The 25,379-nt window shown below is 41.9% G+C and overlaps 1 long non-coding RNA gene across 1 annotated transcript in view; it reads right to left on the bottom strand.

Annotated features, from left to right (window-relative positions):
• Positions 1–1,998: 1,998 nt before the first annotated feature.
• The window catches only part of LOC120407474, a 128,382-nt gene continuing 105,001 nt past the window's right edge, over positions 1,999–25,379 (bottom strand). The window contains exons 5-8 of the long non-coding RNA XR_005600013.1: positions 11,706–11,793; positions 8,256–8,360; positions 4,779–5,261; positions 1,999–3,298 (exon numbers count right to left, since the gene is read on the bottom strand). This is a non-coding gene — a long non-coding RNA (uncharacterized LOC120407474). The remainder of the gene's footprint in view (positions 3,299–4,778; positions 5,262–8,255; positions 8,361–11,705; positions 11,794–25,379) is intronic.

The raw sequence follows: 25,379 nt of genomic DNA, 5'->3' as shown, positions 1-25,379 counted from the left end.
ATGAATATGTAATCAATTAATGTAAGGAATGAGTGAGAGAGAGTGAGTGACAGCCAATGGTGAAACAAAGAAGCAAATATCGCCTTTTATGGAACCATGGTATTATCTTGAAGAAGGTATAAAACTCAAGGCAGGAGGCCAGGACGGTTACCAACAAGGAAATGTAAAAGCACGCTAAACTCAGGACCAGACCAAAAGCAGTAGAGCCCTCCCATGAATTCGAAGCAACTTTGGGGACTCTCGTTGCCTCATGGCCGATTTCTGGGCAGCTGTCACCTGGCCAGCCTCATCCACCTGCGAAATTGAAACCAACACCCACAGTCTGCCAGCATGAAGGTGGTGTGTGTGAGAGTATAATTGCTCAACTAAGAGAAGCAATAAATCAACCCTCAGCGTTGCTTTAGTTCAACCTTTGTTTGTGGTTTTCCTGGGCTGGTTCCCAGGATGGGTAACAAGGTGTTCAATTACTTTTCTCCATTACTTATTAAACTATTACTCAAAAGATATTGATGTCTTAATACCTTACATTTGGAAGACATAGGGAATATGACGACAACATGCAGATTCAATTATTTTATTTTCTGATTACAGTATCTACATTTTGAAGTGTAAGGCAACTGCATCCATGTGAAATTCACAGCACACTTTGCTAAATACATATAGACTGACTGACCCCCAAGTGACATAGACGTTAATAACATACAACCTATTCCACACATACAACACAGAGATCATACATAAGTAAATTCTTTAAAAAGGAACAACAGTTATAAAGGCTGGCTTTTTCCAAATGCTGAGCATTCATCAGGTTTTATTGTCTTCAATGGGAGCTCTTTGGTGCACAGCTTTCTTTTAAAAAAATCAGACCACTTGTTTATATGCCTAAAATTGGGTTCAGGAGCCTAACTTTAGAAACTCATTGTTGAAAATTTTGACCCTCAGAATCTATTATCAAATCTCACCTGGAAGAATTCTATCCACATTCCCACCCACAACAAAAGGTTTTTTTGACAGCTAAGCAAATCATCATCTGATGTTTCATCATCATCATCACAGTAAAGGGCTGGCAAATAGACTTTGTTCCTAGGCTGGTAAACTTTCCTGATGGATTTGAAGGACTGATTCTACCCAAACTTGAGTAAATAATATTTCCCTCCTCCCCAATATATCTTCAGCAATTTAGATTCAGCTACTTACTGGTGAGCATTTTGTGTGTATTGTCTTTGCAATATTCATAGGTGTAAAAGATGTTTGCTTTTGTTTGTGTACTGCGCTTGGATCTGCAGTACAAGAAAATAATGCACAAACACCTACACATCAATGATTTTGGCATTTGTATGCTTCAGATATAGCTTTTCAATAAATGTAAAAGAATACTCCAATTGTTCTGTGGATGGATATTTGCATGTTACCCCCCTTTAATTCTATGCAAAGCTATGCACAGAGGCAATGTGGCTGGCAAAACTGATAAGCAGCCATGAACACAAGAGATGAACCTTTATTTTCCTGTTAAAACTCCAATCGAAATAAAATTTATATTTTGTATCTAGTCCTCTGGTGCCTGATAAGATTGTGATGCTCATGTGTTACTTATCCAAGAACATGACAGTTGCATCTTAGCTGTGCCCAAGCACCTATTCCCTTGTATTCTCTGCTGAACATACAATATAATTATCAATGATTCAAAATAAAGGGATTAGGTGTCCCATTCTAAAAAGGGATGTAGTATCTTTCAGGATTTCATTGTAGAGTGAAAAATAGAGGTTGGGTGTAGAAGGGGGAAATATAGCCTCCATGTAGGGTCTTGACTTCATACCTGAGCTGAGGGGCAAGTGAGGAGACCAGGGCTGGCCACGCTCAGCTAGATCCTTCCCCCCCCCCGGGACAATTACTGGGTGTAGAGTCTAGAGGGGGCTTCTAGGAAGTAGTAGAAAGAGGGAGCTCTGTTCAGATACCCTTTGCCTTGGGCAGGTTTTGAGGGATCCATAGGTTATGGGAAGGCAAGCCCCTTTCTGTCAAGTTGCCATGCAGAAGAGCAAGGAGTACAGAGAGGTGTGTAGGGTTAGAACAATGGTAAAAGCTTTATTAGCAATTCCATGAAGTGACATAGAAATGAACAGAGCAGCATGCTGAAGTGAGTAGGCAGCCCTTCTTTGCCTTAATCATGAGGTCCATCATACAATTTGCCAATGACATCTGGTTTGTCAGGGGTAAGACTAGAACTTTGGTTACAGCTTTAGCCATGTTTCATATGGGGACTGTGGGTGAAATCCTGGCCCACTGAGGTCAATGGGAGTTTTCTCACCTTTGGAAAGAAAACTAGTTTCTCCTGACTTCAGGAAAGTAGTCTGCAAGCTGTCCAATGAGCTGGAATTTTTTAAAATCCAAAGTGGGACAAAAATGCAAGCCAGGAAATTCTGGTTTACATCCAGCCAGTGAAATATTCTTTGTTACCAGCCTGCGAAGTTTTCCATGTGGGATGCTCAGCTTTGTTATTTTGTGTTTCTTCCCTTTTTTTCAAAATGTGCAAGCTCAGATTCCACTTTGATGTTCTGTTGGGGTTGTTCAAGCTTTCTCTTGAAATACACATCAAACGTTTTGTTCAGTTTTGTAAACATTCTTCTGATCTAAAGTTAGTACTGATGTCATCTGTGTGTCATCTACCTCATCTTCTGTGGTATATATCAAGAAAATTTAATTAATACTCCTCACTACTGTTGACATTCCTGAGGCAACAAAAAAGTGCTTGAGCTGCCCATCCTTTTCAGCCAGGTTAATTTATCAGCAAAATTAAAAGAGTTTGTGAACGATTTTAAAGAAATATTAGTTTCCTTGCTCTGATGACAACTTCTTTTCCTCTATAAAATCTTTCTTTCTGTTCCTTTTCCTGCTGCACCTTTATCTTGCTTCCAGCTTGTTTTTTCTCTCACTGTTCCTGTAGAGATGATCCCAGCCCTTGTTTTTTCTGTGGGAACTGGTACTTCTTCCTGCAGCTGCTCCAACAGACAGTTTCTCAGCAAAGCCCTCTCTTGAAAGATTATTTTTTCTGCCATTCCAGTTTTTCCTCTATCTCTTCCTTTAGCTGCAGCTTTTTTTCCCTCACAGCTTTTTTCAAAGCTTTAATTGTTTGTTCTCCTTTTTTTTTCTATTTCATATCAGTCCTCTCAGCTCAGCCTGTTGTGAGGCTAATCCAGGGTAGAAATCACAACCACTTCTGAATGAAGAAGAGTTTCACTCACTTTCTTGTTTTGTCCTCTCTCCGATGGTGGGATTCAGTCACTTCTGACACCTTGTTGTGCTGTGATACAGGCAGGAACAAGGCATGCAGAGAGACATGTATTACAAGACCAGTAAGTGCTTCATTATAAATGATCCTGAAGCGATATAAAAGAGTCAGCACTATTTCTATGTGTAGTGGGAGGTACAATATTAACTCTTAAATTGTCTTCCAGCATATCTGCCACTTCTTTGAGAGGAGGAGCAAACCCCACTCTTAACTGAAAAATATTGAGTAAAACCCAAGAGTCAAAACTTGCAGAGTTTCCACTTTCCAATGCAGGTTATTCTCCATAAGGGAGCAGGAGGTCTGTAATAATACTGATAATACTTTTCACATATACAGTATTTTTCCTCTGAAGGGCTCAAAGTGCCTTTCAAACATTAGTGAAGTCAAAGAACAATTCTGTGGGATAGGTATATATTATTATATTCCATGTTAGAAACAGCTTTTACTTCTGAATCCCTAACACAGGGAGGGTTGGGTCAGGGAGATTTTTTTTCTAGTTTCCTTACCAAAGTAGTTAATTTAGCTTCCTGGAAGCTTATTGCTGACATTTTAATTCCCCTAGAGACCCACTGGGACAGATACCTCTCTTAACCACTGTATTTCACTAGCCCATTCCAACAGTGCTTGGATATTTACTTAGATAAATGCTTTTATTCTCTAAACAGTCATAGTGGCTCTCTATATATCAAATGAAATCCTGGTTGACTAGTGTCAGTATCTAAAGCAGTCGTGGCTCTCTCCCGCTCTGTCAGGGCGGGAGACTATGCTCCCTTCACTAAGACACTTCCGGAGTGCTTCAGTTCAGAGGAAAATCAGCTCACAGTTAGTGGTCCAGGCCAGCAGTCTGGCCGGGCAGTGATAAATGTGTAGGCCTGGAGCCCTCAGTCAAGTCAGGGTGCCTCATGGTTAATGACTCTGGCCAATGGGAGAGCTGCAACGAGTCTATCTGCCCAGGCACTCAATCAGGGTGGGGCAGTAATCCAGTAGGGGCTCTGGCCAACAGTCAGTCAGGCAGAGCAGTAGAGAGTCTATTCGCCCAGGGAAGCAATCAATTCCGGTATGGGACTCTGGCCTACAGCCAGGCAGATTAACAGTGGGGTTTGTTTGCTCAGGGCCCTCAATCAGGGTGGGCAGCAATCAGTTTAGGTTCAGGGGTCTGTCCTGCTGTCAGGCAGAGCAACAGTGTAGTCTAGCGGGGAGAATCCGAAAAACATCTGGCACCCTAGTTCAAGTGTGGGCCAGACCAATGCAGGCCTCCTGACCAAAAAGTAGGGAGGCTGCCACCTCTGATGGTGGAATGGCAGAGGGTAGGGGACGCAATCCCTCCCACTCCACTGCATCCGAGCCCAGGGCCCTAACAATGGCAGAACAGTCCGCCACTGGGTCAGCAGGGAAATCCAACTGCAACACTCTGGCCAGCTTGCAATCAGCCACACAGTCAACTTTATTTGGCTTCCCTGGGCTTCTTCCCACACTCCCAGTCCAGGGGTACCTGGGTTCCAGGGTTGTCGTTGGTCTCACTCAGGTAAAAGGGAAGTGGCAGCCCCAACAGCTCCTCGGTGTCTGGCAGTTTCAGCAGTCCTTCCAGGTTTCTGGCACAGGAGCAGCCTCCATCAAGTCCAGGCTCCAGCAGCGGGGGAAAAACGTCCTGCTCCTCTGGCAGCTCTGCCCCAACTGAACTAGAGGGCCAGCCTTTTATAGTTCCTGTTCCTGCTCCACCCTTCTGCTTCCAGCACGGTGGCCATGGGTATCCTGGTTCTGCCCACCATGGGGTCGGTCACAGCTCCCCCCCCATCCATCAGGTTGGGAGACCATGCCCCCTCACTACACAGCAACTGTTCCTCAACTTCACACAATGGGAAAAAATAAGCCCTGTATTGGGGAAACAAGGTTCATCTTCTGCACTGACATATTAATTTCAGCTGGCGTATGTAGGCTGTAGATCAGTATAGAATTTGTCCCATAATCTTCATATCTTTAGAAACAAATGCAAAATTATTGGACACAATTTAAATAAAGACAGATATGCTTACAGCAAAACTAACTAGCCAATTGTAACTTAATTGTGTTATTTGATCCAAAGCTTTCAGTTAAATACAAAACAAATCACTGATAGTATAAAAACCAAACCTAAATAAAATGTATATTAAGCATTAAATATATTGTCCAAAATATTGTCGTCTTTCCTCATTATGCATCTTTATTCCAATATAATTCTGATTCTCAGTAGCCACACCAACCCTTTCCGTTTTTAAACAGTGGCCTCAGTTATCAGAATGTTTACTTTTTTTCTGTGATATGCCTGCCAGCTTAGAAGAACAGTAAAAACAAAGGTCACCCATGTGATAAGGATGTATTTTCTATAATAAACAATATGTCATATTTGTTATATGAGGAAAAGAGTACAAAGGAAGAGGCCACTTCCTATTATTTCACATGTATGATCATGTATTCAGTTATAAATACATGTTAAACTTATCTTATATTACCTGGTATGTGCGTATGTTATACCTACTGTATCAGGTGTATATTTGACATAGTATTTTCACTTATGTTATTTGATCCATATGATCAGTTCAGGTGAGTAGATAATTTGTATAAACAACAAGCTCCCCCGTCAAAATCTGTAGTGTCACCATCTTATCCTTCTTCAAATCTCTCCTGAAAACTCACCATTTCCATAATGCCTACAGTAAACTGCAGCATATAATGATAGATAGCCAGTGAGTTGTGATTACTATTCCTGATTGTCTAAGAACTGCACATAACTATATAATTTTAGCTACTTTGTCTTTCCCACCCCAAATCGCTAATATATCTGTTATGTCTTGTATTTTAGCCAGTAAGCTTTTGGGGACTGTCATTTTCTATGTTTGTTCAGAACTCAAAACGACAGGGCTCTGACCTACTTGCCCTGTAGATACTACTGCTAATAAATATTATATAATAATAATAATAATAACACCACAGTTGCCAACTTTCATGCATTAAAGACCTCCCCACCCCCCACTTTCACAATAAGCCAAAAATCAAGCTAATCCCATTTCAAAACAAGGCTCAAACTACCCAGTCGCTGAGAACCCCAATACTCTATGTGACTAGATCCCCCCAGTGTGCAGTCTGGGACTGTGGTGGGCTGTTGTGCACCCCTGACTCTCTCCCACTGCTACCCCTGCCCCTTGCCCCTGCTTGCTTGGAGCTGATGAAAAAAAAAAAAGCAACAAGCTGCAAGCCAAACAAGCAATGAGCTACAAGCCAAAAACTAGACAACAAGCAACTCACAAGCCAATTAAGCCAAAAACAAGCCCAATTTCTTGTTTTTTTCTTGGGTTTGGCATGTCTGCAATACACCTGCCAATTTTCTGCCATTCAATACTAATAAATTACAATAGAACAGATTGGGGAAAACTCCCACAGTAATCATTAGGTAACAACTGAGACCTTCAGGATTTGGACTTCATGGTGAAATTCCAGCATAAGACCTGTGTCCCAAGTACACCAACTGCACTAAGGAGAATTTTGCCCTTAGAGGAAAAATAGCTATGAAAGGCAATTTATGATTTAGCATTTGAGATGATGCATCCAGTTGTTCAGGTTCACATTTAATTTTTTGACATTTTAAACTGTACCCAGTGGCACATGTTCATCTTCCATCAGCCATTATTGAATTCAAAGTCTTATAGGATCTCAATAACTTATTAGACGGTTATGTTTAGTATTTCGGGTGTATCATGCAAGAAACATGCATTAACTTGGTGTTCTTGGGGAGGGAAAGAGGGAGTTAGAGTATTGCTTTCTCTTATATGCTATTACAATGGACAAAGGGTCAGAGCCTCTCATGGGCAGGGATTAAAATATACATACATCTTAAAGTAGAAAACTAGGCAAAATGCCTGGACTTAATGTTAAAAAATTTCTTTTGAAAAAAAAAAACCAAACAGATATTCACACAAAACGTGTGTAGAAGTATGAGGCTTCTCTTTAAAGTGTTTTAAACATTTATTTTTCCCATTGCACCATATAATGGGAATTAGTTTATTTTCAGTTTAGACATATACTCTCTTGAATAGATTCATATTTAAGCAAAACTATAAGTGGTATTACTTGGAGGATCTTTTTGCTTTTTCTAAAAAAAAATCATATTTCAAATCAAACCAATATGAATGGAAACAATCACTTTTAGTAAAATTAATAAATTTTCATTGTCCTTAATACATTCATACTGGTCATTAAAATATACATTTCTTCACTAATATCAACAAAAAGGACAATTTTACTATCAAGTCAACTAATGGAAATATCTAATATTTATCAATATTTTCACTGTGTTTGGCAATTTATGTATTAATGTAGCTGTTTTATTGTGGTATCATATAAAACAATTGGCTAATAGTCTATTATTGTGCTCAGTTGTAAATTTAAACTGCTCAGATTTAATAAATCTTCAGTCTTGTACCAAATTGAAGGGTCATGCAGGCAGTTTGGTAGTGTTGGATTAGTTACATGCATATTCAAATTTACAAATTGATGCAGGTCACAGGAACCTGTCCTGAAGACAACATCTTAAGGACAAAATATTTCAGACAACTGAAAAAAGTAGAATTCATTTATCTCTTTGATCCATGGAGGATGGATACATGTCGTGCATATTTTTGTTCATATCATGATCATCTTTGTCTTCAGAAAGGTACTTAAATATTCATACCCTAGACGTTCCTGTGAAAACTAATAGTAAGCCATACTCTGATGACCTTTTCAAAGATCCATAATTTGTTTCACTGACCATTTCTAGTCCCTTTTGTATACAGTTTCAATAGCTTGTTAAGAAAAGGTACATGGTCAATCAAAACACTGAATGTGAAAAAGGTCAGATTTACATGGCATTAATTTCCTCGTTCCATATTCTCATTATAACAAATTAACCTGGATGGAAAATAGTATAAAACAAACATAATTGTGTTCTCATTACATTTTCAGACTAACCCTGCGGTGCTCCTCTCTTGCTATGCCAGGGAGGCGTTAATCCTTTTGACTTCAGCAACCTTCTGTTTCATATGACTTTTAATCATTTATCCTAAGTAACGGCATGATGAAGGGTTAAGAATCAATTCAGTCCATAGCCTCTAGACTTTAGATGTTGCAGGTTTCAAAGTCAGAAGCTCATTTTTATGCAGAGTACCTCATTAAACAGTTTTCAAAACACTTACTATATGTCATGGCCCTTTCTTCTCCTTGCTGCCCTCATGTTAAAGAAGCACACAGACTTTCAAAGCATGCATCAATATCTTGAATGACTAAGTGACCTATGGTAATTAGCATCATTAGGGTTAGAAAGTTAGATCTTCTTCTACCGCTCAAGGCTTTGTCTACACTGCCTGTGCTGGCCTCTGCTTCCAGCAGCTCCCATTGGCCTGGAGCAGCAAACCGCGGCCAGTGGGAGCCGTGATCGGCCAGTCCTGCAGATGCGGCAGGTAAACAAACCGGCCTGGCCCGCCAGGGGCTTTCCCTAAACAAGCAGCATCCCAAGTTTGGGAAAACACTGATTTAGAACAATACTGACCCCCAAGTCTGCACAAAAATTGTTGATAGAATATGTCAAATTTAAGAAATGCTGCTTTGTTGTTTTTTTTTTGTTTTTGTTTTTGTTTTTTGTTAGGAGTCTGTATCTTGGGAACAACCCCCAGCCATACCTTTACTCCCATTTCAAGGCAATCTAAGTAAATATGCAGATTTTAGAGCACCTAGAAAAGTCATCCTCCAAACAGAGAAGGCTTCTTAACCTTAACTACAGCAGAGCCCCACTATAATGTATACAAGAATAAACTTTTCCTTTAATTCCAAATGCTGGTTTCCATCTGCATCTCATATTAATCACAGTCACAGAGCAGCATACTTAATGATCCCCTTAAAATGATCCATCTCTAAAACTGAGTTTGTGATGACTGCTGTTTTGGAGAATTTCAGTTAGACTGGACTAGCTCCTTGTTAAGTGTTTGCCTTGAATAAAAGGGAATGTAAAGCTGTACCTTAGTGATATTGACAGTTCAGGAAGCTTTTGTGCTGCTGGCTTGCAGAGTTAATTTGGTAAAACACAAGTAAAGCTTATTTTTAATAAATTGCTTAAGGATTTCTGAAGCTTTAATTGTGCCAACTAATTGAGCAAATCAGATAAAATACTCCATTAGGATCTGTGTAATTGAAATTTTACAGATGCAGCAAAAGGAACACAAGAGATCATAAAATAAATTAAAAATAAACAGAAAGGCTAAGAAGTCAGGATGGATGCCCTAGTAGGATAAATATTTGAACTAGTCAATCAGTAGAAATTTTAACAGAGGGAATGGTCTGAAATTTGCATTTTACCAGTTTGCCAACCGGGCAGAAATATTCCCTTTTATCCTAGTACAGTCTATGAGTTTCATCCAATAAAAATGTTGAGTATGAAAACCACCTTCTATATTACAGAAATGAGAGATGTGTCAGAAGAGCTGAAGGTTAAATCCAGCTTGCCACATAACTTTGGCCTCAAATCAACATGAATCTACACAAAGTCTGATGCTTTATTCCTTGTGCAGTCAAAACTGACTGGGAGTTTTGAATGCATAAAGAATGTAGGATGAAGGCCCATTTCAGGGTGACTGAAGGAAAGGAAAATAATGTGGGCATCTGGAAAAAACTGTTTGAGAAATTGCCCATCAGAGGAAAATCACCTATTAAATATTAACATTTCATACTTTAAAAAGCTATAAGATAAGATTATACATTTTTAAAAAGCTGTTGTAGTTTTCAACATTAAAAGATACAAAGAGGGCAGTCCTATATTCACGAGGCTCTCTGAGCATTCTGGTGAAGATCAAAGAGTATTTTAAATGATCAAAAAGAATCTCAATATCATCTATGGACAATACTGCCCCATTATAGTCAAAATGCTATAATACAGTGCATCAATACTATAGTTTACAAGTTAGCAAGCAGTTACACAAAATTTTCTTGGTAAAAGTAGCAATAATGTGGAAAAAAATCCAAAATGCATGACACTATTTTATCATTGCACATAAAAAGGCATCGTTGTGTGCTGATTGCTGAGTGAGTTCAGTCATACTGAGCAAATGACAGCTCCTGTGTGGGAGTGCAGGAGCCAAGCAAGGAAAACGAGAATGGAAGAATGCAAAGAAAATCATGTAGCTGGGACTTATGACTACAAACCTGATTTCCTATCTCTTGCTACAGTCTATGAGGATGCAGAAGGACAAGAGAGCCAGTCAAGAAAGAAATCAATTCTGAGGTTATCTTTTATCAAGAATTTTGAGAACTGACAACGTGCTTCTAATGATGAGGAATGCAAATTAGCTAGCTATAGGGCAAGGCATGTATCTTAATCTTCAAACCATGATGTGTAGAGATCTCTTCTAGAGTTCTCTTGAATTGAGATAGCTGTGTTTTTCAGACAAATTGTTTATTTGCTGGAAAAAATTGCTTTTTTGTCTAATAAAAAGGCTAGATTCACAAAGCTGCTTCACAAAAACTGAAAAAGGAGAAGATGGCCCCCTTATACCCAATAGTCAATGTTTAGAGCAGAGTACCCTAAACACTGGGCTAGAGAATCATTTTCACACACGTTCTTTCTGGCCTTATGAATAGCTTCAACAGGACAGTGAAAGAGCCTCACCCCAGAGTAGTCAATAGCCTAGTGGTTAGGGCACTTACCTAGCCCGTGGAAGACCTAGGGGTTGTCTACACTACTGGCCACATCGTCGGGCAGTGATCCAGCAGGGGTCGATTTATAGTGTCTAGTATAGACACGATAAATCAACCACTTAGCGTGCTCCCGTCAACTCCGGCACTCCACCAGAACGAGCAGTGCAGGTGCAGTCGACGGGAGAGCATCAGCTGTTGACTTCCTGCAGTGAAGACACCACCGTGAGTAGATCTAAGATGTCAGCTTCAGCTACGCTATTCACATAGCTGAAGTTGCGTATCTTAGATTGACCCCATGCAGTAGTGTAGACATGACCTTAGATTCAAGTCCTTGATCCTGGCTTTAAAGGGATTGCTGCTGCCTCCTCCTTCTGTTTTGTGAATGGTGTTTCCAAGTTTCCTTTGCTTTTAATTAAAAAAAAGTGGTTAATGATACCCAAAATCAAAACTTTTCTTTCTTGTTTTTTTTTGTTTGTTTCACCAAGAAATTAAAACGTTTTCATTTTGCTTTGATCCAAACCAATTTTTTTTTAATTTTTGGTTTGAACTTAAAAATTAATTATTTGCACAGCTCTATTCTTGAACGCTCTGAAGAGATCTTTTTGACAGTAAGGCAGGCATTCCTGCAACATGTCTGGTTCATACCCATTTTGATACATTGCTCTTTTTTAGCTATACACTTTGAATAGTTTACCAAAATCAAGTCATCTATATATAGTACCTGCCAACTTGCCTTCAGTTCTTTCTATCCTGTTGTCCCATTTCCTTCATCTTCATCTCCAAATTATTTATTTTAATTGCCCTTGATCCTAACCATAATGGACAGAGAACAAATTATGTATTGCTAGGTTATTATTGCCATGCCTTGGGTAGAACTATAAATCCAAAGTCCAAGGGTCTTGTACTGACTGTAGAACTGCAATAATCCCCTTGAAATGGATGGTCTAAAATGTATTAATGTTCATATGAAGTGAAATTTATACTGTAAGCAAGTAATTTAATAATTATTTACATTTACATAAAACCGTTTATCCACAAATATCCCAAAGTACTTCACAAGTCATATACAATAAGTGCTTTGTTACGTGTCATTTTGGGGGAATGAGGGGTGCTCGTTAGTCAAAAATTCCAGTTAACTAAGCATTATACTTACCAATGAATACCAAATTTCAAAGAATTAGAATACAATAAAATGAATAAAGTAGTATAGGTACTCGCCAATCCAGTACTAGTACTGCACTGCAGAGTGGCTGGTTTCTTGGAGCACTTAGGTGTATACAGATAAAGTTTTCTATACAGTAGGTTGTCTTATGACACTATGGGCAGAGCATGGTGTATGCCCAGATCACTAAAAATACACCTAATACTAAAACTATACTGAATATAATTTAATCTTTCTTTGATGATTCAGAAGGCACTTCAGGATCTTGCAGTGCCTCAGGGTCATCATTATCAACTTTAATTATCATTGTAGATGTAGAAGGTGTATGAGATTGGGCTGAATCTGTAATGACCCTGTGACATACCCTAGAAGCTGCTTTTTTGAGTAAATCCCTGATAGCTTGTTTACTTATCTTCTGCCTCTTTTGCATAAAAGTAGAGTGAAGAATGTGCAATTACATAACCTCCTGGGCAGTATACTAGTCCCGGTTACTAGACTGAAGATTTATATTGGGAGATATCAGAAATGCCGGTTAATAGAGCTTTTGGGTTGATAAAGTGCCAGATAACACAGCTTTTACTTTATGTATAGCACTACTGAAACGCAGCCACCTATGAGATGGAAGGCAATTGCCAAGGCAAGGTACAGCATGCAGCAAAATAGATGGGCAGAGAGGAGAGCAAATTTTGGCCAAGAACCCGGGTGCAACCCTTTACTCATACAAAATGTTCCATGAACTTTTAGTACCCACAAAGAGCAGACAGTGTTTTCTCATCTGAAAGCTCAGTATGCCCCAAACTGCATGATACTCAGTAGCAAGGCATTATACCTTTGGTCCCAGACAACTGATAACCAATTAAAAATCTCCATCAATGTTCAGCATTCTAATGACATCTCATAATATGTCATTGTTGGTATTAAGGCAGCTTCAGTTTCACGTGAATGACATATATTTCATTTAAAAATATATTTTGAGTAAAGCAAATAAAAGTACATTCTGAAACCAATAGATATTCTATCCAGGTAGTTTTTACTTCATCGGGAGGTCTTTCAGCTCATGTTGATATTGCAAAAAAAGACAGATAACAGCAGAGAAAACCTGCTACAAAATATATGTTTCCATTCTCCTCCCTTGCATCTCCTCACCCTAACCCCAGCTCCTGGCACAACCTATTACACACATGAGGACACACATCTCTTCAATTGCTTTATATCCACCCAATCAATCTTTTTTCTTTTCTTTTTTTTTTTTTGCCTTACAGCAACATGTTCAGTCCAAATTTTTCTTCACTGAAGAACAGCTAACTGTCTAAACAAAAACAAACAAACAAAACTATGCGCCACTTCCATACTATGTAGGTGCACAACCAAACAGAGGCAATGGACATCCCAGCATTATCATCAATCAAATACTGACAGAAGGATATAACGGCATAATCCTATCGCCTCAGAAAGAGGGAAAGATACTTTATAGGCATCATTTCTTAGCGTGTCTAGCCATACATATAAAGCAAGCGAGAATTCATGCAAAACACTTAACCTATTTTGAGAAGGTAGGCACAATTCGGAGAGATAGGCAATGCAAGAAACAGCAAAATGTCCTTCCACTGCAATCTTATTACCAAAGTACAGACACCACAAAACCTGATGTGTATCAGGTCCCAGACCAAAAGATTTTAAATGATTTCTCAGAACTAGTCTTTTTAGTCCTCTTCAAAGATGGAGAAATAGGCCCTGGCTGAGCTAAAGAAGTTTTCTGCATCTAACTTTCCAGCTACTATTCTTCTAAGAACAAATGACTACCTGGTTCTCCCCCCTCGCCAATAAAAAACAAAAAAAACCACAACAGCTGTCGTTTTAAAGCTAGGTATCTAAATATGGATTTAAATACCCAAGTATGGATTTAGGTGTCTTGAAAGTTTTAATCAATATATGAAGTCTCGATACATTCAAATTCAGCTGAGTGTAAGCAGGAGCAACTTTATTGAAGTCAATGAGTGGTACAAACTGAGAAAAGGCTTCAGGGACTGCACCAAAAGTAGTTTAAACAGACAAATCATAACAGTATCAGAGGGGTAGCTGTGTTAGTCTGGATCTGTAAAAACAGCAAAGAGTCCTGTGGCACCTTATAGACTAACAGACGCAGGGGCGGCTTTAGGCACCAGCAAACCAAGCTGTTGCCTAGGGCGGCCAAATCTAGGGGGCGGCAGGCTGGGCCGGTGGACCTGCCGCAGTCATGCCTGCGGGAGGTCCACCGGAGCCGCGGACGAGCGGACCTGCCGCAGGCATGACTGCGGAGGGGGCGCTCGTCCCGCGGCTCGGCTGGACCTCCCGCAGGCATGACTGCGGCAGCTCAAGCGGAGCCGCCGGACCCGCGAACCGTCCGCAGCCGTGCCCGCGGGAGGTCCGCTGTTCCCGCGGCTCCGGTGGAGCTCCCGCAGTCATGCCTGCGGCAGGTCCGCTCGTCCCGGGACCTGCCGCGGGAGCTCAACCGGAGCCGCGGGAAGAGGGGACCCGCCGCGGGACCGAGGAAGGGCGGCGCAGCACACCGCGCTGCCTGGGGCAGCCTATTTTCTAGAGCCGCCCCTGAACAGACGCTTTGGAGCATGAGCTTTCGTGGGTGAATACCCACTTCGTCGGCTGCCCCTGGAAATTTCCACTACATGCATCCGACGAAGTGGGTATTCACCCACGAAAGCTCATACTCCAATGCGTCTGTTAGTCTATAAGGTGCCACAGGACTCTTTGCTGCTTTTACAGATCATAACAGGGCTCCATATGTAACGGGAGGAAGTAAGTCTGTTGCTATCTCTCCAACTCAAATATATTTAAGTGCAAACCATCCAATCAAGGAGAAGGGGTTCCTTAAATAAGTATCATATGAGGGAACAAGGAAACAAAGATAGATCTGACTCTCAGTTTCCAACACTGTTATCAAGTACCTCTTTCATCAACACAGAAGACAAAATGAGAGAATGAGAGGCCTCTCTAGCTCACAATCTGCATTTGTTTCTGTGCCCCCACCCCCCAAAACATTTAAAAAGAAAAAAGAATCACAAACCAGAGGCAAAAAGGTGGCAAAATGGCAGCTGAATGTGTATAGGAAGCAATTAGATTAGTAATCTCTCTTTCTCTCTCCTTTTTAGTGAGCATTGGGTATTAAAATATCATCCAGAAGTAACTCAGTTTAATGTTTTGTTACACTCTATACAAAAAACAATAGCCCATTTCTGAGGGCTATATTCTGGCTTTTGAGCCAAATGTATGTAATAGATCTTAAGGCCAGAAGGGATCACTATGATAATCTAGTCTAATTTCCTGCATAACACAGGCCACAGAATCTCACCCAGTTATTTCTTTATCAAGCTCACAACTTCTATTACAGCTATAGCACATCTTTTAGAAAGATATCCATTCTTGTTTTAAAGGCTAGAAAACTCATGATATCCTGAAGGAAGTTTTTCCAGCAGTTAATTACCTCACTGTTAAAGGTTTGCACTATATTTCTAGCCTGAAACTATCTAGTTTTAGCTTCCAATCATAAGATCTCATTATTCAATTTTCTGCTGTATTAAACAGCCATTTACTATTACTCTTTCCCATGTCACTTCTTAACTATCTCTTGGATAAACTCTATAGAAAGAGTTTCTTCAGATTCTCATTACAAAGCAAATTTCCCAGATATTGAATCATTCTGATAACTCTTCTCTGAAACCTTTTGTAATTTTCCAACATCTTTTTTGAAGTGTGGACACTAGAACTGGACAAAATATTTCAATAATGGCCTCACTAGTATACACAGGTATATTTCAATATTCAATAATGGCCACACTAGTATACACCACATCCTTAGTCCTATTCGATATTCCTCTGCCTATACATCCAAGGATATCCGACTGCTGTTGTTTCTGATGGGAGTCCCACATGCAGATCTGAAGCCAAAATTTGGTCCCAAATGTGAGATCAATTATACCTCTGCTTCACACAACAAAACTACTTTCCTAGTTTGTTTTCTTACCATTTTGTAGAACCCTATAGTTAAGAAACGACAATACAAAATAAAAGGAAGAAAATGTGTAGGAGGATAATAAGTACTGCCTGCCTGCACATTTGCAAAACCACAGTTTGACTAAAGTGAAAAACCATCATCCTTTAACACATAAGCATTTCTTTTATTAATAGTTAAACTTGAAAAGTACTTCAGTGTCCTGACATCACTGTGTACTCTGTTCACCTGTCTGGGTCTTACTGAAGTGCACTACTGTCATCATGGCAGTAGTGTATCAGTAATGATAGGAAGAATTTAGCAAGTATAGATCATTATCTTTCAAAGTCCAGTTCTCTTTTTTCATATCTTTCTAAAAAAGTGAACAAAATCTCATTAGTAAAATATGGGAAAGAAACAAGGAGACTAAAGTAAACTAGCTCCCCTGATCAAGAAGTCCATACCCTGGTGAGAATCACTTAGTTGCTCTTGATTTAAAGGGGAACTAAATGTGGATTTCTTGGTTTATACCAAGAATGTCAAGAAGATTAAAAACTTGATTTGACCCAAGACCTTGAGCAAGAAAAGAGTCTCATTTATTCTTTCTTGCTTGGTGTTTCTCGGTTCTTATGTTCTGCCTCTAGGGATTCAGTAACAATATGACAGATTTGTCTACCTATATGTCGACTCTGGGGCTAGAACAACAAATAAAGACTGAGAAAAGAAAGAATGACTAGAAAACACACAGGAATCTTTACTACTCCCTCCCTCCCCAGCCTTCTTTCCCCCAAGGTGTGTATCTTACAAGGGAAGAGAAGAGATGGTGACCAGATAAAAATCATGAAAGGATGTGTGAGGTGACTGTAAAGTTTGTTTTTTTACTGCTATTAATTCAGTTATTTCTTAGGGCTTGGCTACACTTGAGAGTTGCAGCGCTGGTGGAGGCTTTCCAGCGCCGCAACGTAGTAACTGTCCACACCTGCAAGGCACATCCAGCGCTGCAACTCCCTGGCTGCAGCGCTGGCAGTACACCTGGTCTGGTTGGGGTGTAGCGATTGCAGCACTGAATCACCACCACACACACCAGCGCTGTTATTGGCCTCCAGGGTATTAGGAGATATCCCAGAATTCCTGTTCAGCCACTCTGCTCATCAGTTTGCACTCTACTGCCCTGGCCTCAGCCCTTTAAATGCCCCGGGAATTTTAAAAATCCCCTTCCTGTTTGCTGCAGCCAGGTGTGGAGTGCAATCAGTGAATCTTTCCAGGTGACCATGCCTCCACACGGCAAACGAGCCCCAGCATGGAGCAATGGCGAGTTGCTGGACCTCATTAGTGTTTGAGGGGAGGAAGCTGTGCAGGCACAGCTGCACTCTAGCCGTAAGAATTATGATACCTTTGCCCAGGTATCAAAGGACATGCTGGAAAGGGGCCATGACCGGGACGTGCTGCAATGCAGGGTTAAAGTAAAGGAGCTGCGGAGTGCCTATTACAAAGCCCGCGAGGGAAACTGCCGCTCCGGCGCTGCCCCCACGACATGCCGTTTTTACAGGGAGATGGACGCGATACTTGGGGGTGACCCCACCGCCAATCCGACGACCACGATGGACACTTCTGAGCTGGGTGGGGGACAGGAGCAGGAGGAGGAGGAGGAGGAGGAGGAGCGGGGGGTGGAGGAAACCGAGAGTGAAGCTACTGGGATGGGGGAAGACACCCCAGAGTCCCAGGAGGCATGCAGCCAGGAGCCCTTCTCAAGCCAGGAGGAAGGTAGCCAATCGCAGCAGCCAGCACTTGGTGAAGGACAAGCAGAGGAGCAGGTTACCGGTAAGCGGCTTTTATTTTCAGCATGGAAATGTTTCGGGAGAGGAGGGGGGGTTAAGGCTGCATGCATGCATGCCTAGATGTGGAATAGCCCATTGATGTGGTCTATCACGTCGCGGTAATCGGCTGCAGTAATCTCCTCAAAAGTTTCAGCCAGAGTGTGGGCAATGCGCCTGCACAAGTTTATAGGGAGAGCCATTGTGGTCCTTGTCCCAGTCAGGCTAACGCATCCACGCCACTGTGCTGTGAGGGGTGGGGGGGACCATTGCTGCACACAGGCAAGCTGCATAGGGGCCAGGGCGGAATCCGCATTGCTGTAGAAGACCTTCCCGCTCTTCCCTGGTGACCCGCAGCAGCGAGATATCTTCCAGGATTAACTCCTGTGGAAAATGTTGGGAGACTGTTCAGTGCAGATGCCCCCTGTAGCTGTTTGCTGTCCCCAACACACAGAAACTCCTGCACAGCCCTGAAGCAATCCGTCCCCCTTACTCACCATTTCGTGGCTCCTGTTGGGTTATGTGTGCTCTGTTTGGTTTGGGAAAAGTATGCTAAAGTGAAGTCTGTAAACTCCTTCAGTGTGTGGGAATTACTGTCTGGATGAGATTATGAACAATGCTACCCCTGTTAACTGTTGCCATTTTTGCCTTTCCAAAAGCGACCTTGACTGCTGGACTGCCTGTCTCCACCACTGCACAGAGGCTACAAAATCTCAGGAAGAAGCCGCGAAAAACCAAGGAAGACATGCTGAAAACAGTTATTGATCACTCTCTCTAGCAGAGTAAAAACCTGCAGGACTGGAGAGAAAGGGAAAGCAGGATCCGCCAGAGAAACGCAGTGGCCAGGAGGTAAAGCACAAAGCAGCTGCTAAGCATCCTGGTGCGCCAAGCGGACTCTATCCAGTCACTCGTAGCCATGCAGGCAGAGCACTACCGTGCTACCCCACCGCCCCCCCATCTCAAAGCTTTTTCCCTTGTGCCCCAATGTCAGCTCAAAACCCCCTTCCCCAGCATCCAGGTTCTTACCACCACCAGCTGCCTCCAACACCTGTACATTCACCAACCAGCCCTGAGAACTACGACCCTTACCCTCTGCACTCAACCCCCATCACCATGCAGTATATGCACCCTGAAGTGCAGCAGCCATTGCACAGCACTCCAGACAGGACATATGCAAACTTGTGATTGTACAGTTCACCAAACCACCCCCCTGCCCTTTTAGGTTCCCAAAATGTTGTGTGTCTGTCAAGGAAGTTATTTTCTTTTCAATAAAACAATTCTTGGCTTTGAAAACAGTCTTTATTATTGCAGATAGTGAAAGATACCGTAGCCCAGTAAAGAAACAGGCACTGCAAATCATTTTAGGGAAAATTGAACCCTACTAACAGTGTAACCACTGCACTTCACTCCTGTGCAAGGCAGCAAACATTACTGTTGGCTTTCAGCCTCAAATTCCTCCCTCAAGTCATCCCTAATCCTTGTAGCCCTGTGCTGGGCCTCTCTAGTAGCCCTGCTCTCTGGCTGTGCAAATTCAGCCTCCAGGACTTGAACCTCGGTGGTCCATGCCTGACTGAATGTTTCACCCTTTCCTTCACAAATATTATGGAGGGTACAGCAAGCGGATATAACCGCGGGGATGCTGCTTTCCCCCAAGTCTAGCTTCCCATACAGAGACCTCCAGCGCACTTTTAAACGGCCAAAAGCACACTCCACAGTCATTCGGCACCGGCTCAGCCTGTAGTTGAACTGGTCCTTGCTCCTGTCAAGCTTCCCTGTATAGGGTTTCATGAGCCAAGGCAGTAATGGGTAAGCGGGGTCTCCAAGGATCACAATGGGCATTTCGACGTCCCCTACTGTGATCTTCCTGTCTGGGAAAAAAGCCCCTGCCTGCATCTTCCTGAACAGGCCACTGTTCCGAAAGATGCATGCATCATGCACCTTTCCAGGCCAGCCTGTGTAAATGTCAATGAAACGCCCACAGTGATCCACAAGCGCCTGGAGAACCATAGAGAAATACCCCTTCCGATTAATGTACTCTGATGCTAGGTGGGGGGGGGTGCCAGAATAGGAATATGCGTCCCATCTATCGCCCCTCCACAGTTAGGGAAACCCATTTGTGCAAAGCCATCCACAATGTCCTGCACGTTCCCCAGAGTCACGGTTCTTCTTAGCAGGACGCGATTAATGGCTCTGCAAACTTGCATCAAAACTATTCCAACGATCGACTTTCCCACTCCAAACTGGTTCCCGACCGACCGGTAGCTGTCTGGAGTTGCCAGCTTCCAGACTGCAATAGTCACTTGCTTTTCCACGGTCAGGGCAGCTCTCAATCTTGTGTCCTTGCGCCGCAGGGTGGGGGCGAGCTAAGCACACAGTCCCATGAAAGTGGCTTTTCTCATGCGAAAGTTCTGCAGCCACTGCTCGTCGTCCCAGACTTCCATGACGATGTGATCCCACCACTCAGTGCTTGTTTCACAAGCCCAAAAGTGGCGTTCCACGGTGCTGAGCATTTCCGTGAATGCCACAAGCAATTTAGTGTCACACGCGTCAGGCGACTCGATATCATCGTTGGACTCCTCACTGTCACTTTGGAGCTGAAGGAAGAGCTCAACTGCCAAACGTGATGTGCTGGCGACAGTCATCAGCACAGTCCTCAGCAGCTCGGGCTCCATTTCCCTCAGAAATCGCGCTTCACACAGAGAGTAAAACACAGCAAGAGACTCACAATGGCGCCAAACGTGGCCGGAACAACTGTGACTGCTGGGATGTGAAGCGATGCACCACGGGGCGTTGGGACAGGAAGCGGAATGACCCGCACCCTTCCATCCCCTTCCCACAACCCACAGCGGCAAAATGGGACGAGGTGCTCTGTGGGATAGCTGCCCACAATGCACCTCTCAATACAGCGCTGCAAATGCTGCGAGTGTGGCCACACTGCAGCGCTGGTAGCTGTCAGTGTGGCCACACACCAGCGCTGTTCCTACACAGCTGGATGACCAGCGCTGTAAACTCCCAGCGCTGCAACTCTCCAGTGTAGCCAAGCCCTTAGAGCCTAAAGATTCCTGAGTCCTCTGATCTGCGCAGCATAACCTAAGCTTCAGCTTGGAAAAAGTCAAGCTGTATGGATACTTTCTATTACCATTTGATCAAATAAGGGATTAGTCTATTAAGTCTATTTACACCAGACTGTATGTAACCAAACAAAAAAAATTGTCATGCTTCAGAGCAGTCCCATCCTTTGTAGGTTGATGCATAATGTAGGTTCATTATATAAAGCAGGGGTAGGCAACCTATGGCACGCGTGCCGAAGGCGGCACGCAAGCTGATTTTCAGTGGCACTCACACTGCCCGGGTCCAGGCCACTGGTCTGGGTGGGCTCTGCATTTTAATTTAATTTTAAATGAAGCTTCTTAAACATTTAAAAAAACCTTATTTACTTTACATACAACAATAGTTTAGTTATATATTATAGACTTATAGAAAGAGACCTTCTAAAAATGTTAAAATGTATCACTGGCACGCGAAACCTTAATTTAGAGTGAATAAATGAAAATTCGGCACAACACTTCTGAAAGGTTGCCGACCCCTGATATAAAGTCAAAACTTTTCACAGCCCCCATATATCTACCATAAAAGTAAGAGTAAACAACATGTATCAGTGCTAACAATGATAATGTGTGTCAAGTATCAGAGGGGTAGCCATGTTAGTCTGGATCTGTAAAAGCAGCAAAGAGTCTTGTGGCACCTTATAGACTAACAGATGTTTTGGAGCATGAGCTTTCATGGGTGAATACCCCCATAATGTGTGTGTGTGTGTGCACGTGTATGTGAGAGAGAAGAAACTGACAATGCACTTAGACTCATCAGTTGAGAAAAAGGGCTTCAGAAGATTCAGATATACTTGAACAAGACTTGCATGGTGACAGGTTTCAGAGTAGCAGCCGTGTTAGTCTGTATCAGCAAAAACAATGAGGAGTCCTTGTGGCACCTTAGAGAGTAACAAATGTATTTGGGCATAAGCTTTCATGGGCTAAAACCCACTTCATCAGATGCATAGAGTGGAAAATACAGTAGGCAGGTATAAATACACAGCACATGAAAAGATGGGAGTTGCCTTACCAAGTGGGGGTCAGTGATAATGAGCCAATTTAATTAAGGTGAAAGTGGCCTATTCTCAACAGTTGACAAGAAGGGGTGAATACCAAGGGAGGGAAAAATCATTTTTGTAGTGCTACTGAAGCCAATGCAATCAAGGTGGCCCATTTCAAATAGCTGACAACAAGGTGTGAATATCAGCAGAGGGAAACTACTTTTTGTAGTGACCCATCCACTCCCAGTCTTTATTCAGGCTTAATTTGATGGTGAACAGTTTGCAAATTAATTCCAGTTCTGCAGTTTCTTGTTGGAGTCTGTTTTTGTTTTTGAAGTTTTTTTGTTGAAGAATTGCCACTTTTAAGTCTGTTATTGAGTGTCCAAGGAGACTGAAGTGTTCTCCTACTGGTTTTTTAATGTTATAATTCTTGATGCCTGATTTGTGTCCATTTAGCATTAGGGTAACACACTTTGCATGAAAACTATGTCAGCTCAGAGAAATCACAGAACTCCAGGAGGTGGCTGGGAAAGGATTGTGCTCTCCTGAACTGTTCAGTGTGCAGAAAGGCTGTGCAATCATAAATGTCCTTTAGGGTGGTGCAGTCCACTCTTCTCAGTGGATGGGGATCATTGTGTGGATCAGTGGAGGGAATGGGCCATGGCCTTGCCTCCTTCTCTATCAGGGTTGTGTGCCCTGATGTGAAAAAAGAGATCGGGAAAATATTTTGCACAGATAACTCAGTTGCTCTGTGGAGGAGTGACTATGTTAACTTGAAATTGTTTAATATGAGATGTTATTACAGGATAAATATTAAGCAAAATTTCATGATAACCAGATATATTGTTCAATGAAGACCTAAAGAGCCTATGCCAATGGGTGCACAGACACACTTGGATTCCTGGGGGGAAGCTCCACCCCCAGGGCAGGCTCCATCTTTTTTTCTGCCCCAAGCAGTGAAGCAGGGGGGGTGGAGTTGGGGGGGGAGAGAAAGCCGATCGGTGGCAGCTCAATCGTGCCGCTCCCTCTCTTCCTCTTTGGCGGCACTTCAGCAGCTGCTCAAAGAGGAAGACAGGTACTGATGGACCCGCTGCCGAATTGCCGCTGAAGACCCAGATGTGCCGCTTCTTTCCATTGGCCACCCCAAGCACCTGCTTCCTGCACTGGTGCCTGGAGCTGGCCCTGTCCATCCCACTTCTCAGCTAAGATTCTGAAAGGGTTGAATTTGAAGTGTTGCCCCTTGAGGAAAGAGGGAGCCGGATCAGAGATGGTACCAGATGTTATCAGGAAAGGAACTACTACTGGACTCTGATAAGATTAGGCTCTCCCTCTTGGAGTATGAAGTAGAAGGGTTACCAAGCACTATTATGTTTACTCTGGTTAAATAGAAGTTTGGTGTTTTCTCAGAGCCAGAAATTGGAGGCATAGTCAATCAGTTGGGTTTTTTAAAAGATCTGCGTGGTTCTCAAAATGGAGTTAGGAAAAATAGCCAAGACCATCCAATATTCACAGGACAGTGTCCTGAGAGGAAGCTTGAGGGGAGGGCTGTACTAGTAACCCAGAGACACTGGTGTAAAAGAACGTATGTGCCCAGGAAGGGGCAGGTCACAACAAGCTTGTTGAGATTCTGCTTTATTCATTTCTTTTCTATGAAGGGGGACATAGTTTTAGAAGCAATTCCAGGATCAACCTGAGTGCCAAAGGGAAGCTAAAGCCATCTTTTAAGGGTGTCCCCTCCCTACTAATTTTAGTAGTAGTAGTAGTAGTAGTAGTAAGAGTGGCAATTCAGGTCACAGTATCTTAAGGTCAAATCCTGGCTTCACAGAAGTCAATGGGAATTTTGACATTTACTTCAATGGAGCCAGAATTTACCCCCTTTGTATTTAAAGATAGAAAAAGAGCAGGATATAATCCTCCATTGATGTATTATTATGTCTCAGAGGTTTAATTACAGTTGATCTTAGCCATTAGGTCAACTGAAGGAAAAGCACTATAAGGGTGTGTGTCCAATATGGGACTTAATTTCTATACAAAAGAGTACTGAGGAATATTGTGGGTGGAGGAAGAAGTCATGGGTGAACAGAATACTAAATACAGTGGGACAGTGCCCGCAGCCTGCTTCATGATAGAAATGTAAAACAAAAAAAGATATTTTAATCTATGTTCAGCATCTACATTTTATATAAACAAACTTCTGAAACTGAAGTGACTCAAAAAGAAAACAATGGTAGGGTGAAGTTTAATAACAAATAAGAAGGGATAATGGGCATACAGAAAATTAGCACACACTATATAAAAGTGAAACAAACTATGCTATTGGTTTCTTGAAAAATGGGTTTTAGCACAGCAGCAGAAATCATGGATCTTGGATTGTTTAAAATTCCTTACTAATGTCTTTTGTTAAAGCAGAGGGATGTCTACCACAGAACATCTTTTCCTATAAAAGATAGGGAATCTTGATGTGGGTGAATAACAAAATAGAAAATCTCTATCTGCTTGTCTCATTGCTTGTCATGACAGATAATACTAGAAATTAATAACTCTCCCCATAATATGCAGAATGAAAGCAGAATCAATTGATTGAAAAAATAACCACGGCAACCTAAAAGGAATATAATTGTATTACCCTATGGGGCTTTCTGGAAAACATTCCATGATGTTTTAAACTCTTGATCGTGTCATTTAGTTACCAAAGAAGTGTGCTCTCATTACACATTTTTCTTTGTAGTTCTAATTTTGTTTCAGTCACTGGGGGAAGGATATGAGTTTCAGAGATCTATCTTCATGGCTTTTTGTCTATTGAACTCTTTCTTAAGTGCTAGCCTATTTTTAAATTAGATATTATTACAAAAACAAATCTTAATGCTTGTACAGCACTTTCAAGATGAAAATAATTTCCATGGTCTATATATTGAGTATAATTGTTATAAAATGTTTCCACAGTTGTCTAAAAGTTCAAATGGTTAAATACATGCATACACACAGTTATTCTGGTGAGTTTCTATCAGAGAATGCAACAGACTGGAAAAGGAAAAATCAATTACAAAGAAAAAGATGCAGCCACCAAAGCTGGGGGGGGGGCCTACCTTCTGTGACCCAAGACCTGGCAAAAATTATAATACCAGCTATTCTTGGAACACAAAAAAGGCCACTGGGTCCACACCCACAACTCTTTTTTAAAAAAAGTTGGTTTCATTTCTTTTTGGCTTCTGATCTCTACTATGTTACTACCTCTCCATTGAGAAACAGAAGTATTTTTTTCTTAGCCTTGGTCTTGCATGAGTGCAAAATGGGGTAAAGGCATCAAGTGTGAGAACCAGTTAGTGAAGCCAGCTGGCCCTCCT

Source organism: Mauremys reevesii, linkage group 6 (genome assembly GCF_016161935.1).
Source record: "Mauremys reevesii isolate NIE-2019 linkage group 6, ASM1616193v1, whole genome shotgun sequence".
Lineage (NCBI taxonomy): Eukaryota > Metazoa > Chordata > Testudines > Geoemydidae > Mauremys > Mauremys reevesii.
Note: the sequence above shows the minus strand (reverse complement) of the source record. Positions and strands in the feature narration are given on the sequence as shown.